The sequence below is a fragment of the Daktulosphaira vitifoliae genome, unplaced genomic scaffold, assembly GCF_025091365.1.
Source record: "Daktulosphaira vitifoliae isolate Bord-2020 unplaced genomic scaffold, ASM2509136v1 Scaffold_1, whole genome shotgun sequence".
Taxonomy (NCBI): Eukaryota; Metazoa; Arthropoda; class Insecta; order Hemiptera; family Phylloxeridae; genus Daktulosphaira; species Daktulosphaira vitifoliae.
The window spans coordinates 16,397,780-16,419,183 of record NW_026099572.1 but is presented as its reverse complement, the minus strand read 5'-3'; the positions used below and the strand labels follow the sequence as shown (position 1 = coordinate 16,419,183).

The window sequence follows — 21,404 nt, the reverse complement described above, 5'->3', positions numbered from 1 at the left end:
AAAAGNGAAAGAAATATTTAAGTTTCTACTGCTGGTTGTGTTCACACACAAAATTTTACAATCCTTCCAATGAAATTTTTATCAATTATCAATCTATTTTATCCCCATAATATTATTTTTTTAATTTTATATCTCCTTTTTTTAAATTATTGAAATTAATTTTATATAAGTAGAAATCATGTACTTCTATGATCTTCACTAACAATAGATGCACTCACTCTATAACGAGATAAATTCGCCAAATAAGGTTTTTTTTTCGACATGAAGGTGACTTGAGTTTATAACAAATAAATACGAATCGGTATTTTTTTTTTTTTTTAATGTCATAAAATTGATGTAATGACGTTAGTATAATTGTTAGTCTATGACAGTTTTAAAATCAATAGTCTCAAGAGATACATCATATTGTTTTAGGGTCTATACAAGATTTCTAAAGAATATGAAACATATATTTGTCAATAAGCACTTTTTTATTGACGCAGTTGTTTATTTCTCAGCATTTTTAAATGTTACTATTAGAGTTTTATATTTTAACAAAAAACCCAGCACAGGGGGGTCGCGGCACAGTGGTGACGTGGCATAGTTGGATCAAGTNGGTGCTTCATAAATTCCCAAAATTATTCAATTTTGAAAACTTTAGTTAAACTGCTATTGACGATGACAATATTCATTTATTGTGAGAGAAGGATTGTTCTGTAACCGGACCAATTACCCAATCTATTCACAAATTCATAACAGTATTATCTAACTTCTTAAAGAATAGACATAAATCTTTTGATGATAATCGTTAGATATAAAATTCAATATTTATTTCCTTTAATGTTCAACATCAAATATTCAAAACGGAAGATAAAGACAGACATTTCATTTTTGCGTATAATTATCTCAATGGTATTTGTTAAACTCAAATCATAATACCTTTTCAAATATGTTAAACTAATCAAATAAAATATATTCTGTGAAGTATCATTTGTAAACATATCTTACGTTTACTACCAATAAAAAATATTGAGGGTATAATGTTATTATATTTTGTAAGCAAAAGTTTAAATTAAACTACTTATTAAGGCTGGACCGATATCACTTTTTTCAATAATTTTGTGTTTACTGTCGATATTAAACCAATAAACATTCCGTTATTACGTTTAAATATACAATTAATAAATAATAAATTTAAAAAAATTGAACTGCATATGTTTTGTAGATCAATTATAAGTTGTTCAACGTTAAATCAGTATTTTAATAAGTATCTTAATACTTGTATTATCATAATTTCCATATGGGCATTTGCTTTTTTTTGTACAATTGGAAGGATTTTGAGGATTCCTATTAACTTCCTCCATAACACCAACAGTTATTTTTTAACTATATGTATTTTTACATGAATATATTTTTCACAAAGAGGAGACATTATTATAGACACTCGAAAAATTTAAACAAATTTCATTAATGACAATAGTATTTTTATTGTATGTAAAATATTTAAAGATAGTTAATGATTCAAATTTTAATTGCAAAATAATTTATAATACAAAAAAAATAAAGTTAAAACAAAATTGACGATTATGTTTTTAAAAATTAAATTTAAAAACAAATACAAACATATGTAATTCTTTGATTAAATATCTAAGAAACTAAAATAAGTTTAAAATCTTAAAAATAATAATCCTAATCAATATTCGGTTAACTTAAGAAAATATGTTTTTTAATTTTTTTAAATCAAATAAAAAACCCGATATTGCATATATTGGCCAATATTTTATATTGGATTGCATACCGGCCCAACCCTACTACTTAAATGTATTTTCATTTAGCAGTTTTATTGCTGTTGTAATAAAATCTGATTTTCAAAAAAAGTACATTATAATATAGTATATTATGGTTAATAAGATAAACAAACGGTCTATTTTCTCAGTAAGATAGTTTTTTTGAAAACATTATTTTTGTCAAATAAAAAAAAATTATCGTAAGCATAAAAAGATTAACTCTTATTATAGGCCACTCTTTTTATTATTGTTTGGTTGACATTTGTTTAGATGGCTTTTGATGTTCTTATAATTTATACAGCGATTAATATCCTAAATATCAAGTATTTGATATTAAAGAAAAAGTATAATGTCCAACATTATTTTGTTATCTTACAGTATATTAATTCTAAGTATTGGTCTTTGTTCGGATTGTAATTTTATCTTTATCTTATTCCGTTCAAATAGCAGTTTAGATTAATACGCGAAGTACTTCACGGTATCGGTTTTTAGGACAAAATTCAACTTATAAAATCGCTAGATAACGTCAAAGTTTGATTCAAGTCACAACCACAGTATAAAACTTTAGTTTTCAAAAACAATAACCATAATAATAAACAAGTGATTTGAAGAGATTGTCACTTATAAAAATGATCAGAGCAAAAAGTATACACAATGATAAAGTAATTAATTTTGATAATAGAAATTAAAAGTTGTATAAAGGACGTTTTCTGATAAATTTGAATATATGTTTTTACGGCTGTTGATTAATAGTTATTCAGTTTCACAATAGCTTATTTTTAATACATCTAACAGTTCTATTTTCATAATAATGTATTATTTTAGAAGCATAAAAATTATATCTCCCTTAAGATGATGATATTATGATTGATGTTATTACATGGATAATAATTTAATTTTCAGTAAGCTACAAAAATATTTTTTAAATAACTTTTTATTCAATTTTATTAGCAATGCAAACATTCAAATATTAAAAAATATAAATATCACAATACAGTATTAGCTGTTGTGCGATACACATCGTTGGAGTCGCTCTATGTTATTTTATTAGTTCTACTGGTATTCTCATTTGTTCTTACTACCGTTTTGGTTCAAATGATTATAATTAGTATTTTTTTGTTTTATTTTAAATTTTATAAAATAACAAGTCAATTTGTAATTTGTTTTCTTATAAATTTTGCAGCGTGTATAATCGTATTTTATATTATTTTTCTTATCTTTAAGGTTACTGATAGTGATGGGAAATATTGAATAGTAACTATCAAACTATTTGAATAGTAAAAAAATATTCAATAGTTGTTTTAATATTTGATTGTTTATGCTCAAAATAAACTTATTGGTTTTATAAAAACATTTCGAATACTATTCGATAGTTTAAAATATTTGAAAATGCCCATCACTAGTTACTGACATTCCATTTCTTAGTTTTACCTGTAATTGGGATATCTTTGAACAATGTTTATTAAATTTATTTAAGTAACTATTTTATTGAGTATGATTTACTGATTAATAAGCAATAAATAAAAATAACGACAACCAAATAAGGCTTATTACAAGCATATACTGTGAATTTGTCTTAATATTTATCTGAAGAGATAAGTCCCACTTGTATATTTTATTATTTAAATTTATTGCATTAAATGTTAAATCGCTTTCCATAAAATCACAATAGTCAGGTAGTACTAGAAAATATTCTTTCAATGATATTATGAACTCTCTTAGGGCTTTACGTACAGATGTACCATCATTTAATACTAATATTTTGACCCAGGAGAATACATATTTAACTGTCCTAAATAGAATGTATAATCTTTCTACTGAAATAGTATTGCTGAAAAAATATATTTATTAATTAAGAAAAGATATAGAAACTTTAATAGTGAACTTAAAGGATCCCAATATAACACAGTATGACTCGTTTAAGAGTAATATTGTCAGCGAGATTCGCGAAAAAGAATCAGTTTTGTCATTTTATTATTTTCAACCCTAATGAATTAAATTATGATGGAAAGTTAGCTGCAGATGTCATTAAAACGGTAAATATATAGACTGTAATATGGATCATAATCTCCTCTGTTACACGTCTAAGTAAGCAAACGGATAGATCGAGACGTATTAGGATTACGTTTGATATGTCTCATACAGTGTTGGCTATTCTCAAGTCAAACACTTTCTAATATTCTGATGTGGAAAAATGTATGGCTTACTGCTGATTTAACTTTTTATCAGTGAACACTTTAACTGTCATTAAAGGAAGAACGGGATAGAAAAAATGAAACTGATAATGGAAATTGGTTCATAAGGTTCATTTGTAGTACACGAATATATTATTCGTATTTTATATTATTTATTTTGTTTAATTTATTAAATAAAAATTATTATTATATAATCAATGTAAATTAATGTTAAATTTATAAATAAAATTGATTATTATTTTTAGTTTATCACTTATTAGCGTTCACATATTGTGATGAAAACAAACAAAATATTTTTGTTCATTTTACCAATGATTATTTTTTCTGTATAATTACGAGTTTAAGGTTTAAGAAGAACTAAATAGGTTTAGTGTATAGTGCCTTATTAAAAAGTTTAATTAAACACGTATAAATTTGTTAAAATGTCTTTTAATAGATCAAATAAAATAAGATATAAGTATTATATTCATGGTGTGCTCCTTAATTAAGTTTATTGTGCTCAAGATCTATAAGTTATATTCCAACCTAACCTTTTATTTTCCTCAAATATTGAACAAATTTGTGTTAAAACATTGAAAAGTCTTGATTTTTTAATTAGAAACACGAGAGAATTTTGAAATAAGGTTTGCTTAAAAACGTTCTGTGTTTCTCTAGTTAGACATCTCCTGGGATATTGTTCTGTTCTATAGAGCTCTTCGAAAGTTGGCCTTATTGAGTGCTTAAGCGTGTTCAGAGATGGTTTTTGCGATGTACACATTTTAAAAGGCAACAAAATTCTATAACCCCGGCTTTTTCTTTCACTTCTTCCTTAATAGATGTACAAAATAGTTTAAACTTTTAATCCCTAACTCTCAGGTGCCAAAATGCAGATATTTATATTTTTTTACTAGTTAATGGTATAATTTTGTATCCTGAGTTAAAGGCGTTATTAAATTTCCATGTCCTCCAGTATCTTCTTGTACTAGTTCTAATCTTTCTATCATTCATCATGGTACCTTGTATGGTTATAATTATCACATTAATGGTATTTCCAGAGAGTATAATGATATTTAAAACAATTACATTTATTTGGTTATAAAAGACTGTTATTTTTGAAGTAATAAAATCAATAACTTTAAAGATTATTTAAACATTAATGTTTTTTGATAATATATTTAATTAATACTGTCTTTCTATTTTTTCTTTTGAATATTTACTAGTTAGATCTATTAAAGTTAATGCAAATTATTTATTATTTTTGATTTTGTTGTATTTTCTGTTAATAATATTAATTTAAATATGTGCTGTACTTAAGCTCTACGTTAATAATATAAATAAATCAATATTTATGAAAATAGTAATAATGTCAAAAAACGGATTTTTATTAATTTTGCAAATATTTAGATCATAAAACGCAGTCATTCTAAAAAAACACTAACCAGTAATACTTTGATGAATTTAATTAGTGGTTAGGGTAAGTATAGTTAAATGAGATATGAGCAACTCTACAAAAAATTAATTTTTCGCGATTATGTATTAAAATAACTTAATTGCAATATTTAAACAATTGAAGAAGGAATATCATTATTAATGACATTATGGCACAATTAATCATATGGTTATCTATTATTTTAGTACAAGTTCCAAATGATACCTCAGATGTATAAAGAATGAATCTTGTACTCAGCTGTAACTCGTAGATCAAAAATAAATACACTGAATGTCAGGTACACAAATATATACCCTGCGTATCTTAAATGATACCCTTAAATATTAGCTTTCCTAAAAATCATTACCGAATTTATAGTTTAGGAATTATTGCAGGGAGTGGTTAATTATCGAGGAAAAGGCTAACTTTCATTAAACGTGAAATTTTCCTTTGTAAAAGGTATNTGTTGTGTGTGAAATACTAAATTTAATCAAATTACATATTTGATCGAAACGTTTTAAACATATTCTCAAATTAATACAACTTGAACGAAAGTATTCAAAAATCTTTCCTAAAGTTTTTAAGTGATCGTTATCGTAATAAGTTTAGCTTTCCTAAAAATCATTACCGAATTTATAGTTTAGGAATTATTGCAGGGAGTGGTTAATTATCGAGGAAAAGGCTAACTTTCATTAAACGTGAAATTTTCCTTTGTAAAAGGTATATGTAATTGTTTTATTAGCACATCAAAAAGTTTCTAGAGAAACAAGTGATGTGTTTAACCTTCAAGCAATGTTATAAAAATATTATGAAAGTTGAACTTTTAATAAAAGAATGTACATTTATCAGCTATCATTAGTTTTTACCAAATAGAAGCAAGGGTCAATATCACATATATTTCACATTCCAATATTGATGCTTACCACAATATTTCATTAGTATACCCTTAACTGTCAGTCGCTTACGAATGTGCACGTGGTTTTACATTTAATGAAAAACAAAAAAAATAGATATTTTTTACTTACATTTTGACACTTTTAGTCATTGCTTTCGAAAATGTTCACCGATTACTTACAATATTGTAAAAACTTTTCACATTTTGCAAAGAAACTTTATTATTTTAATATTTTGATAAAAATAATAATAAATAAACACATAAGTATTATGTTGGTTATTAATCATCTAATCCTTATATAAATATATTTACTTTTTTTTTTATAAATGACTTTTATAATCATTTTACAATAGATAAAATTTTTTATTTTATTTTATATTTACATTTGTTTTAACTACTGCTAGAATTTTATATGTGCATTTTCACATACAAATGTATATCATTCAATGTGATCCATTGTCTAAACTTTAAACTCTGCCTAAAACATTTCTATTTTAATCCTTTAACTTTTTAAACCAACATTAAACGTAACTCTAAACTAATTTGAGATTTTTTGTAATTTTAAAATTTTTTCTTTTTCAAAAACTTTAAAAAGCTATGTTTTTCCAAGGGTAAAATACACAAATATAAAGAAAACCGAAAACAAATACAAGAAATACAGTTGAAGAAAGTATATGTACTTTCGCAGCTATCACGTTTATGTTACAATAATATTGTACCGCGTACTATCTGCAGTACACAGTAATTTTAAACCAAAGGCCTTCTTGAAATTACCGAGTTGATTTGTCTTGTTAAGAGTACCATACCCAGTAAGATAAGAATCAGTAGACTCGCTTAAGTGTATTTTGCATACCTTCACCAAACTGCCAACTAAACTCCTGAGAATACTATATTGTATATAATCTAATCAATTGCCGACTGGTTGAAAATGCACTGCAACCATCTCCTGATCACCAGCCAAACTTCTCATGTAATATGTCGAATTCATGTCTTATCAGCCACCTCCTAAACTCCCGTGAATTTGCTCTTATTATCAGAGAGTAAGTAGAAAAGACATTGGAACTGAGTACCTTTACTTAATTTTTTAAAATACTTTTATATATTTTTTGGTAAATTAGATAAATAAGACATCACATTTGTAATACTTAAAGTAATATTTTGCTGAATTAAATAGAGTAATAAATTCTCAAGATTATTGTTAGTTCATAAAATTGGTTTATCAAAAATTATATGAGCTTAAAAAAAGTTCAATAAAGTTTTTTTCTAAACGTTTGAAAGTTGTTTGATGATGGTAAAACATATTTTATAATGCACTCAGTACTAATGTTTTACGTTAAAATACCGCATCTATTTTTCAAGCTAAACACTTTTGTTATCTATTATCTTAATTCTCCATTGCAATTATACTTCACGCTGTCAAAAAATATCCCATGTATTTTACTACATTGTTACTCATTAAACGTATACTTTATAGTACTATATCTAATCATCAATAATATTTTGTATTCATCAAATATAATATTAATGATATAAATCCTAATAAATTATGGTTACAATCATTTATTTTATATTTAATTCATCCGATATTGTTATTCGAATTAGATTTGATTGACTGATTAAGTAATGTGTGACAACATATTTCCAGACTATGTACAAAAATAACTTAGACTTAATTTTATACATCAAATAATCGTTATTGTTTATGTGGTTAGCAAAGCGATAATATATATATAATTACACACTTATTATTTATAATATTTATTTTACTTAATACGTTTTTTATATATTCATTTGAACATTTTTGTACGTTGATCGAATTATATTTTACGTTTTATGTATAAATTTGAATTGAATTGTGTCCATTTAAAAAAATAATTTTAAATAATATCATAAACTTTTTATCCAGTTGAGACTAATAAAACATACTCATTTAATTGTATGATTTTTTGGGATAATCCGGATTATGCAATAAAGCGCAAACACGGTTAAAGGAATCTCAATTGAAGGATAACCCCAAAGGGATGGGATAGCTGGAAATTACAGTTCGATGCTGAGACAAATATACCAGACTCCTAGTTTCGGATCTTCAGAAATGGGTGCTAAGGTCTTACGGTGATATGGACTATAAGAGTTGATTTATTATTAATGTACGTTTTACTCTCAATTTATATGATTAATCGTTTCATAAAATAGGTAGTTTTTTTTTAATTTCATGAAATGGGTAGTGTTTAGACAATTTTATGAAATAAACAAGTCACTTAAGCAATTTATAGAGTTACCAAAAAATGTTTTTTTTTTGTAAAATAGGTAGTTTTAGAACGGGGTGTAACTTAAAAATTATTTTGTGTATAAATTACAGTTATAAGATAAACCACGTTAAATATTATTTTTTGCTATCATTAGTACAGTATTTATTTGTATTATTTGTCTTAGTTACAATTATGTTTGATGCTTTGAGCAATAAAGTAAAATACAGAGTAACTGTAACACTATTATATTGGTTAAATGGCTTACTTTATTTATGATGTTTTTAAAATATATCTAGAAAGGTGCGTTTTTTAAATATATGTTTTCATATTAAAAAAATAAAAATACTTGTGAAAAATTTTCACTGAAAATATTCATTCAAAATAATTAAATAAACCCCAAAATATAAAAATAACAACAATTTAGTAATTATACGTTCTTTAATTTAGAACTTATACTATTATATTCAAATTATCTTTGGATTCATAAGATCAGGAGTTTATTTTCTATGCATAAATCTTCTAATTCGTATGCTACGTTATATATTCTGAATTATTTTGACAAAACTATTTAACAATTAATTTTTCCCTTTTTTAAATAAAAAAGATATTTATTTTTTATAGTTTATAGTTTCAATTTAATTTAATTATTAAACAAAATTATAAAGAAACTTTTCATTTTTATTAATTTATTAAACAGTTGTATTTAAATCAACAAAAGCAAGATATGTATGTTTGAAAATACCAACAGCTAGTAGGCAAAAAAATTAATTCAGCGATCGCTTTGTAAGTTAGAGCTTTTATTTTTTTTTCTACTTTTTGTTTTATACATAGTGCCGGAGTATAAACATATCATAAATAACTACTTAAGACAAACCACTTATCTGTTTTTCTAAATATTCTAAATTGGTTTCACAAAGTTTTCAACACAATTTTAAAAAACTGCAATTCTGTAAAAAATTAAGAAATATCCTTTTCTTTATATTTTTCCACTTTAAAAATATTATTATTTTCTGTTAATGTTGAGTGTTCGCTAAATGATAACACATTTACAAAATTAAAAAAAAACTAGTTAGAACTAAGTTCATTACTTTAAGTATGCGTCGTTAAATCAAAATTCTAAAAAAAACCACCCTAAATTTATAAGATTAGTTTTTAATGTTTTTGTTCTGAAAATATGTTCTATACTTTTGAATTTAAGGAAGAACAATTTTGATGTATAGAAAAAATAGAGGACCCAAAAATTAATTATAAATATGATATTATAAACTTATTATAACATCATATTTTATGTTTATATTAAATTATCTTGTTTATTAATATTTACTTAACTTAAAGAAAACCTCTAAGAATTATTTACAGTATTTAATACATAATTAGTTAACAATACATTGTTTCACTATTGTCATCTTAATTTATGAATTAAATGTTTATAAACTTTACATCGCTAATTGAAACTTACGTAAAATAAAAATTTCTTATTATAAAGGAGAACGCAAAACAAACTGCTTGACGTATTAATCATTAAAATTAGTCCAATGAGACCTGAGAATTATCATGGACTAACATAAAAAATCAGGGTAAAACCAATATCTTCTCATCTTCAAAAAACAATTTTTATACAAGGTAGACTACAAAACAATGATAAATGTTAAATAAAAAATAATAGTATTTATATACGTTAAAAATATACTTATACTAGAAATGTGTAATTTTTTTGGCGAGAAAAAATTAATAACTTATTTTCAATATACTAAATAGTTTCGAGGAATGATAGAAGATACTTATTATTCTTAGTCATAAGTGCAATATAGGTGTCTAGGAGGGGCTCATATTAATTCTGTCATAGCCCACTAGTTTAGAAAATATCAAGTAAATTAAAAAAAATTAAAGAATCCAAAAATTAAGATCAAATTTCACATATTTATGCCTAGGGCATAAATATTGTTTTTATAACTATAATATATACAATAATTTTAACTTAAGATACTTAAAAACCCTATATTAATCAACCAATTTAATTTCTAGGGATTCATGAAATTAAAATATCAAACCATAGACTCATTCACGTGTCTTAATTGACAAACAATTTTTTATCCAAATTCAGAGTAACATTTAAATGAATACACAGCTACAGTGACTAAATCACGCCAGAGATTCAGAATCAGCCTATTGTTCTTGATGGCAAATATTTACCGTGAGTAATTTAAATTATATACATCACATTCAGTTTTAGTAAAATATTGTATGTATATTGGTTTAATTACAATATTAAACAATACTTTCAACTAAATTTAGAACAACATTATGCACATATCAGTATTAAGTATAACCTTTTGGCTCTTACCCAGAAGCAAAATAAACAGTTTGTGGTAGAATATTAGGTAGATAGCCATAAATCCTTTAATTATTCTAAACACACTCACATAATTTACAATTTTCTATTATAATAAATAATTTCCATATAGGAGTTATATACCTATTTACATGTTACTATATTGAATATTCATTGTGCGTTTAACACGAATAATGATAATTATTTTTAGAGTCCTTTGCACCCTTAACATTATTGATAAGACTCTAAAGTAAATTAATTATAAAATATTAACAAACGAATTATTAATTCCATTAAATGTGTTTACTTTGATAATTGTCTACTGTATATTAAGATGTATAATTAGTTTTTCAGATAAAATTCCTCTGCTTATTTTTCATCGCCTTTATCCCAACTACTTGTGGTCAGCCACACTTATCCTAAACTTTCATTTGACACGATCCCTCACATCATTTACGCACATATCGGTCTTCCTTGTATCATATTCAATAAAATCCCTCCATCTTTATAGACTTATAGGTTTATAATTATTGTATATAGGATACAACTATAGAAAATATAATTCTATATATTTCAATTATAGCATCTATTTAAACACTAAGAGTGATCAAAAGTTAAACTTAAAAAATTTTTAAAGTTATAAGCTTTTATAAAAATTAAATTTAAAGGAACAAAAAAATAGGTTAAACATGATATTTTGAGTCGTAATTTTGTACAGTTTATTTTTAACGTATTAAAAATCACAATCAATTTTTATATGTAAATACTGGTTTTTACTAATTCGTAATAATCTCAACAAAAATAGGAAAAATCTAATTGCAGATATAAGATCAGTATATTTTGGTCTATCATGATTTAAAAATATTTATTTTAGTGATATGATTTTTCTGCGTAATTCATTATAAAAACGAATTATATTCTCCTATTATTTGTAGAGATATTTAATTTTAAAATACACATTTTAAATAAATCATTTTTGTTAAAAAAATTGTGAATTATTTTACTTTGATGGCCAATTTCCTCATAGTAGAACAGTCGCCAAGACAATTTTTTATTCATGTTATAATATATTTCAAAGGCGTTTTTTTGGTGTAAGATTAAAGAATGCAATCATTTCGAGACATCTAAAAATTGTGTTAAAAAAAAATAATCAAAATGCATTAGTGGTCTTTTTCAAACCCTTCTTGTACTTAGATTTTTCATTGAATTATCATAAAATCATATACAAAAAAAAATTTTCATCTAGGATACATTATTAAAATTTCATTAGAATCAGTGTTTTTAAAAATAAACTACAGCAGTTTTAAAATGAAAGAAATATTTTTTAAAAATTCCGTGTTTGACAGTAGTGTAATTATGAGATATTTGTCTAAATTTCTAAAATTAAGGTTTTTATTCATTAATAGGTGACTTTAAGTTCAACTAGAATAAAATTTGGTTCTTTTGAGATATTGATTATTCAAATCGGTTGTGAGAGATTTTTTATGGACAGATAAAATAACGCACACCATCACAAGACCAATACTTTTTTAGCTTCGCATCGAAACAAATAATCTCTCGATTAAGCGTATTATAAGAATTAATTATAATTGGAAAAATCAATTGTTAAATTCAAGTGAAACTCAAAATCATTTTTTTTTGTTTTAGAAATGATTTATATAGTAACATATTACCAACAAATTTGCATTATTATAGAATGGCAGTAGACCACACAAATAAAGTCAAGAAATTTAGACGAAACAAAGTAAAATTATTTAACTTTGTAGTTGAAAAATATTATTATATTAAACCTAATTCGACAATAAATAATATACTTTGAAAACGATAATTATAATAAAAATAACCAAAAAAGTTAACCAAGTAGTTACAGCCATAGTATTCAACGCGTAATAACGTATTAATCGATATCTTAACAGTTTCTTGACCATTATTTTTATATTATAGTTTTTATGTGCATTGTAAAAACAGTGCCATATAGCTACAATATCTAGAACAATAATAAAAATAAAAACCTATAAACAACGAAGATATACCTTTATTTTTACTTTATTTATGATAGTACACGTTTCACGATGTACGTTTCATACATTAATGGGGTCTAATTGAAAAAAATCATCCAAAAGTAGCTAAAATGGTTTTATTTGTTTTCTGGTTCTATCCCTTGATTATAATTTTCTGCATACGCCTAATTTAATTAATGGTTTCTTCATATTAATACCTACAACATGACCACAGCTTGAAAATTTGTCTATGGGGATTCTATAGATTCCACAGTCTTCCATACTCTATTATAATTTCTACCTATACGGGAATTATCTAAAAATTTTAATGATCAGAAGTGGCTAATATAAATGAAAACTATGACATTCTCCCATTTTATAAACGGTTTAACAAATAAAGGTATAAATTTTTTACAGTGTTCTAAACTATAAAAGTCTAACCTATATTTCAAATTTTAAAGCTTGTATTAAGGTTTAACATTTTTATACCTATGCAGGGAGAAGTGCGCCCGAGAAATGTCAAAGTTATCGATTTTCTGAATCGAATTTTTATTTATTTTCTTTTATGTACATGTTTTTCTCAATTCATCAATCATAAAGCATTTTTATGGTCATCCTTGTACCTTATAAGGCTGTCAACTTTATTTTTTTCAAATGGTAACATTTACTTAATTAACTAGCTTATTTAATAGATAACGATCTAATTAAGAAAATGACTGGTAGATGAACTTTAAGACCAGCATTTCAGATTTTATTAACATTTTTATACCTAGGCAGGAGAAAGAATACGCCCGGTAAATGACTAATGATAAAATTAACAACACCCGTGTCTCCATCCAGTCATCACGATAAAATGTTAATAACTTCTGAAATATTGGTCTAAACATTATATTTTTTTAACTGGTCTAAAAAATTTAAGTCAATACCCTTATAAGGTATAAGGGATGAATTAAAAAAATAATTAATAACTATATATAAACAAATATATGAAACTACAAAATACCAAAAATAATTCTATTAACACAATTATAATTTAAAGAGAATTTAAGTGGCTATCATTAAAAAAATCGCTTTGTATGTTAATAGATAAAACAAATTACATAACTCGAACAGTTTTAGTTTTTATCAAACTATAAATAACACCCCCAAAAATATGTGTGGTAGTTTGAATTGATTAACACAATAGTTGAAATAAAATTATTATAACTGCTAAGTAAACTGCATAATATATTCATTATTATGACAAAAAGAACTAATTGTCTTCAATGATAAATATTGTAATAACTAATGGATATTTTTGGGAATAGTGACAGACTGTTAAGAAGTATAAATAATGTACTTCTGAAAATGCATTAGATGAAAGTTTTTATTTTAAGAAAATTTTTTTCGAAAAAAGAAGTGAAACATAATTTAATGAATCAAGTATTCTTAGACATAAATTATGTAAAATTCTATCTATTCGTATCTAGAGAATCTAACAGTACTAAGTGCCATCCATTGGTCGAACTAAACCTTCATTTAATTAAAAAATCAACTAGAAAAAATTCACTACAATTTTTTTAGTATTAGCCCCCTTACTCGATTCTGGGTACGCCACTGATCACGAGTATTTCCATAACGATTTTTATAATATTTTTCTTATTTAGTCATAAAAAGGTTTACTTTAGTTGGGAATTAATGAATAAATTTCTAATTAGTTTTTATTATAAATCATTTTTTCTCATATAACAAATAAATTTTATTCTTAACTACACATATTTTAAACTAAGAACAAAAACGTTAAATTGATTTAGTTAAGAGTAAATGTTCTGTGTAAAATTTAAAAACAATATCATTTAAACTAAAAACGCTCTAATAGAAAATCCATTACTCCAAGTTGTAACCTTTTCGTACTAGACCCACGTAATATCAAATAAAAAATATCCCCTGTATTTGATCCAGTATATTCTGAGTGATAGAATTAACTTTGGAGTTCAGGTAGTATTAACTCTAAACTAGTACTCCCAAACTTGCAGGCGTATTTATTAATAATTAGGTTGAAGTGGAACTCTCAATCACAAAAAATTATGTCCTTCGACTACTAAAAATGATTGTCTAAATAAGAATTTTAATCAAAATCATCTATAGAAGATAGTAAAACACATAAAATTCTGAACAATTTAAAATTATTTTCCAAGAAAGGAAAAAAATCACTCTTATAACTTTTTAAACATTCTTTAATAATATTTAAAATTACGAATTTTAAAAAATTACTCACATAGTAATAACACGCATTTCATTTTGTTTTATGTGTTTGCCGTGGTTTAATGAAAAAACTATAATGCATAAGAAAAAAATATCAGACAATGTTTCAAAAGTTTTTCTAAAAAGAATATATTAATCATGATCAAAAACACATTTTGTTCGGTATCAATGTTTCATTTTTTATTATGAATATATTTAGATATATTTGATATTTTTAATTACTGTTATAGTATCGTGTTTAAAATTCTTTCATAATAATTCTTTGAATAAAGAAATTTAAAGAAGTGATACTGATTAAAAAGTCCTTTGAATTGTTAATGATCGAACATAGAATTTTTACATAAAAGCTTCTTACTATTATGTAAATAATTAAAATATAAATACTTTCTTATTAAAATTAAAATTCAATGAATTTATTTGGTTTTAAACATATACATTATCAATTTTTTTTTATTTGGCAGTTTGTCGAAAGCTTTAGGATAAAACAAATAAATACAACTGAAAAATAATAAATTGACGTTGATAAATTTGCATGTTTTATCGGATCACTTAAACAATATGTTTACAATAATAAAAATACCGAGCAAATAAATTATTAATGGTAATATATGAATAAGAAAAGTACCCCGAATGCGTTTGTGATATCATTAAAAAATATAATAATAATGTAATATTTTACAAATCGATCGTTTCGTCTCCGCCACGACTCAATTTTAACAACAGAAAAGTTATACGTTTACAATAAGCTGCTGGTTTTTGAAAATGTTAAACCACCTTTTGTATTCTAAAAATGAATCGAATGAAAAGGGATTATTTAGAAATTAGTTTGCCTCGAACTCTCGTGTCTGAAGCTACTATATAATGGTAGTCCTTCTGTGTTACACGTATTGTATGTTTTTCAAGCCGGGTTCTTTGGTTAGTTTTAATAAAGAGAATTTCGTCGAATGCTACTACATTTGAAAATTTTGTAGCATGACCGTTAAACGTTAAAACAAACGCATAAAGAGAATATATACACAAAATAAAAAGTAGTCGTCGTCGTCAATATCAGAATATAATGTCCAAATTGGTGTGACAAGATTATTCGAGACATCGAGTTTAATTCCGTCTTGGCTGGAATGTTTTGGTAGAAATATATGAACTCAAAAATAAAATAATTAAACTACGGACTGTTTTTTTTTAGATTAAAATTTTTATTGCTATCAGCCCTTGTATTTATAACAATTTTTGGTATCACCCCAGTGTCAGTAACTTAATATTAATAAACAAACATGTATGCATTGAATAAAGTAACAATAACAGTCACAACCAAATATTATTATTGATAAAAATTATACATTTATTAAACCGCTACATCTGACCTGACGCTTCTTAAAATGTCGATTCTGTATGTTATATTTATATGTCATTCGTCATTAAAAGCAACCAAACATTACAAAATAAATATATGTCTTGAAATGTAAGACATGCAAACGTACACTTGATTGAGCTCGACGCTATCAACTGTGTACATATTATTCTTTGACTTGATCTTTTCTAAAATTTTAAAATAACCAAAAAAAGGAACATTTTCTCGTATTAATTATATTAAACGTTATGCTATCGTTCAATCAGTTATTGCCACTGATCGATCTACTTAGTCGTAAGATAAGTGCGCTGTCCATTTTTATTATTGTTATGTAGAAGTATAGGTGTTGAAATCGTCAATGTATTGTCAAAACGCGCCGTACACACCATTATATAAGCTACCTATAATAAAGTTTGGAAATTCGTTTATAATTATGTTTTCTATTATTTATATATGTATAGTGTGTTCGGTTATTAAGGAACAGATTTCTATTGTTCTCATTGTTTAGAACAATTGACTTGTTCCCTTACTTACTGAACATTCTGAATATTTAAGTAAAGTATACAGTTCTGAGCCCTATACAGCCACCTCAAAACAAAAGAACTAGAACGCCAATTACAGTACTGACACGTGGTGCCGATTCCTATTAATATGTATTGCGGTTGTAATGCACGTTTGAGATGGGTGGTATTTAAACATATACAGAGTATTCAATAAATAAGGAAACAGGTAAATTGTTATTACTTACTGATCACCATAATAGTGTTCAGTACTTAAAGAAACGGGTATCTATTATTCTTATTGTTTGTAACAATTGACCTGTTTTTACTTATTAAACACCCTGTATATATATACATGCTTATCTTTATCATAAATCCAAAATTTCGTGAAAAAGATTATAAGAAATAAACAAAGAATGTATTTTATATTATGATAAAACTATAAACCAAAGCAATGCTGTGAATATCTTATGGTAATATACTTTCACGTAAATAATTTTAATTAAATTCGTGTAATTTTTTGATAAAGCGATATATCATCTTATTAGATGATCTAACAAATAAATAATTATAACAAATATATCGATAAATACCTATTTTATATACAAAAAATATATAATGTTAAAAAATATAAATGTATATATATATATACAGGGTGATTTTTTTATCATAACCCACTCAATTACTTGCAGAATAATAATAATTTAAACATTTTTTTTTTCATTATCTTTAGTTACACATTATTCTTGAATTTTTAATTATGTAATACTTTTTAAGTTCATCCCTTATGCCTTGGAAGGGGGTCAACTTTGTTTTTTTAAATGGTAACACATATTTTTAATTTAATAAAATGTTTGAGTTTTTAATTTAATAGTAAATGGCATTTGAATTTTTAATATAACTTAATTCGTTTATTAGATATAATCATTTAAAGTTTCAAATTTTTGAATTAATATACAGGTATAATACACAAGGGATTACAAATATAGGTAGCTAATTGGTTTTTTATAACATCGATATTAGCAGGTACACAGCATTGTTATTATCAATTGTAGTAAGGCACATTGTTATGAGTTTATAAATACACTAACTGACAATACAGAAAGTATATCTATTGATTATCATAATTGATTATAAACAATCCGTGACTGAGACAGCAATGTCATAAAAATCCAATTAACTACCTGTATTTACAATCCCATGTGTATTATACATGTATATTAACTCAAAATTTTGAAACTTTAAATGTTTATATCTAATAAGCTAATAAAGTTATATTAAAAATTCAAATGCCATTTACTATTAAATTAAAAACTCAAACATTTTATTAAATTAAAAATATGTGTTACCATTTAAAAAAACAAAGTTGACCCCCCTCCAAGGCATAAGGGATGAACTTAAAAAGTATTACATAGTTAAAAATTCAAGAATAATGTGTAACTAAAGATAATAAAAAAAACAAAAATGTTTAAATTATTATTATTCTGCAAGTAATTGAGTGGGTTATGATAAAAAATCACTCTGTATATACAAAGGAAGAATTAAAAAAATTATGCGATATTATTAGATGTGTAAATTGAAATTATATAATAATTAATAAATATAAAAAAAATGCTCCTATGTTATTAATAAAGCCGAAAAAAAAAAAATTCTTAGCATAACATTTTTTTTGTAAAATATAGAGGGGTTTCGATAAATGAGTCATTCATATGTCATTTATAATATAAAAATTATTATATGTTTAATTTTTATTAAAATTGAAAACAATCTATTTTTACAACTATTCAACGAATGTGTATTTGCATTTAATTTAAATTTACATTATTATATAAAGTAAATTAATTCATACGAATAAAATCATTGTCGCAATTCGTTTTGAAACGTTATGTTTAAATATGGCACAAATGTTAAAAAATGTATCTTATTACCAAAAATTACACGAATTTTCATTTAAAAAATGATTACTCATCGAAGACATGTCGCCGTAATGTCTTTCATTATTTAATCGTATTGTAAAGTAAAAATAACATAATTTTGATTTAGTTTTGAATAATATAGATATTAGCGTTCTTTGTAATACACTCTATATTGCCCATTTCTACAAAAATATGTATGAATTTTGGCTTTAGTGCCTAATAACTCTTAAGTTTTTTCGACATTCGGGGCTTGTAATATATCAAATTAATTTTTTTATGTGTTTAGTCAATATTTTTTGTTTTTAGTGCGCTGTGTCATATGAACATGTTGCTAATGTTTTTAGATAATTTTTTATAGGGCTCTCAACATGGTAAGCGTATTATAAGACCACTTGTAATGTTTAAGTAATTTTTTTGTAAATTTATACCAATTGAAAGGAAAAACTAAGGTTTTTATATACAAAAAGTGATTTAAATTTGTACATATTTTAAAAAGTTATCACAATTTTAAGGAAAAAAGTTAAGAAAGGTCAAAATCAACCAATTTAAAAATTATAAATTTTTGGGAGATTTCTGTACTGTTATCAATGATCCATAGAGGGGAGATAGAGAAAAGAGAAAAGAAACAAAACAGTGTATATGTTCCTGTGGGCGATATTAGTAATTTTTTTTGTGTGTGTTGCAAATATAAAATTTGTATTTTTTTCCCTAAATAAATATTGTGTTCGTTTCATAATATCGTTTTTCTATAATATTTCAGAAGTGGGATACTTTAAAAACTAATATTTGGTATATTAGTTCTGCGCTTACAAAGTGAAGGTGAATCGAGTGCGGGAGTTGTATTAATTCTCGAGTAGTACAGTTTTTGCTTTTTACTCACCAACCTGAGAGTTAAGGATGCGAAGAGAGTACTGAACAAAACAGGTGTATTATTTTTTTTTTTTTTTTTTTGTTCAATCGTCGCGATTTGAATTTGCAGTTATTTCGTAACATTGTGTGTAAAAGCGTCAATGTGGGGTTAGGTAATCTAGTGTCGCTTGAAGCTATAGTACCACGGTGTAGTGGTGGTCACGCCGCGATTGATAACGCAAATCAGAACGTTCTTGTTTATTATAAGTGATAGTGTTCGTTTTTCGGTTCTCAGGCACTAGTGGATATAGGAATTAGTTGTTTAAGAATAATAGTAACATTTACAGTTTATGAAAATCAGTTATTTATTTATTTATTATTATTTTTTTTTAAGTATTTTTTTTTTTGTTGTTGTTTTCTTCTAAGAAAATAAGTCGTGAGTGTTCGATTCCCAGCGAATAAAATGGCTGATGAGGAAACAATACATGTACCAATATACACCAAACTTATTAAACTTGTAAATAGTCGGAAGGTTCAGGTGGATGTCCTACAAAGTGCTACATCGACTCCTTCCACAGTTGCAGCTAGTGAGTATGTGAGACTGAATACAGAACCAATATTTCAAATAGAGTAATATCGGATCTCAATCAGTCTGTGAGACCGTTCACTAGCCAGGAAGAGCCACACATAGCTGAAGACTGGCTTAGATCAGTGGAAAATTTGGCAGATATAAATATATGGTCTCTGTCATTTAGGGTACAATTTATTCGGACCAATTTGACTGGAGCCGCGAAAAACTGGTTTATTGACAGAGAGTTCTTGAATTTGTTAGACTTTCAAAGTAAATTTAGAGGCACATTTATACGTGAAACGTTAGGATTTATGCAGCGTCGCGTTTAAGGAAGAGAGGAACATCTGATGGATTATTTCCATGACAAAGTAACAGTATGTTTGACATTAAATATGGAATTCGCTGAAATCCGAGACTATCTCATTCAAAGTATATATCAGAAGGAGTTAGCATGTGTGCATCCGATTAATGCAATGTATGCATTAATCGGATGCACACCAATGAAGAAGCATTGTTGTCAGATTTTGACATCCTGGTGTTGCAAGACTAATTTGAGATCAGCAAAAGCAGGTAATACTCTAGAACAAAAAGGAAATAGCATAGGACATTGTTCAAATTTTGGAGAAGTCAATACCAAGGTGATTCAGAATAAAAACTTGTCACTGTGAATGGTTACAGGGTAACCATACAGATACAGGGAGCGATTATTCCTTTTATTAAATGCAGTATGGTGAATAAATATAAGTTGCCAGTGGTACCTAAAACAATAAACTTCATAGTATTCGTAAATAGCCAATATACTGTGAGTGGTGGGGAAACTAGGGCTGTAGTCAAAATTGATAAGGTTAAGGAACCTTTAAAGTTCATAATAGTGGATGACAATAAACAGAATCATGATATCATAATTGGTAGAAATTTTATGGACCTGGAAGGAGTAACTTTTGTAAAAACAATCAATGGATTACATTTTGGTTATGGAATTGAACTCCCATTTGGGAAAGAAGAAACCATTGATCACAGCATGGAGGTTAAAAATTAAGAAGTACTAATTATTCAATAAGATTAAGTAGAATGTTGTTGTAATAGGATGTTAATAACAGACTGCGATTAGTGCATGCTGTCTCCAAAAGA

The 21,404-nt window shown here is 25.5% G+C and overlaps 1 protein-coding gene across 4 annotated transcripts in view; it reads left to right on the top strand.

The window, feature by feature from the left end:
• The window catches only part of LOC126910483 (neuropeptide F receptor-like), a 44,892-nt gene that overhangs the window by 12,267 nt on the left and 11,221 nt on the right, over positions 1–21,404 (top strand). Inside the window, exons 2-3 of one of the 4 annotated variants that reach the window (XM_050693093.1) lie at positions 10,539–10,707; positions 12,493–12,589. The exons of 2 other annotated variants lie outside the window; for them this stretch is intronic. The gene's annotated coding sequence lies outside the window, so the exon portion shown is untranslated. The remainder of the gene's footprint in view (positions 1–10,538; positions 10,708–12,492; positions 12,590–21,404) is intronic. One more of the 4 variants, XM_050693092.1, reaches the window with a different exon arrangement.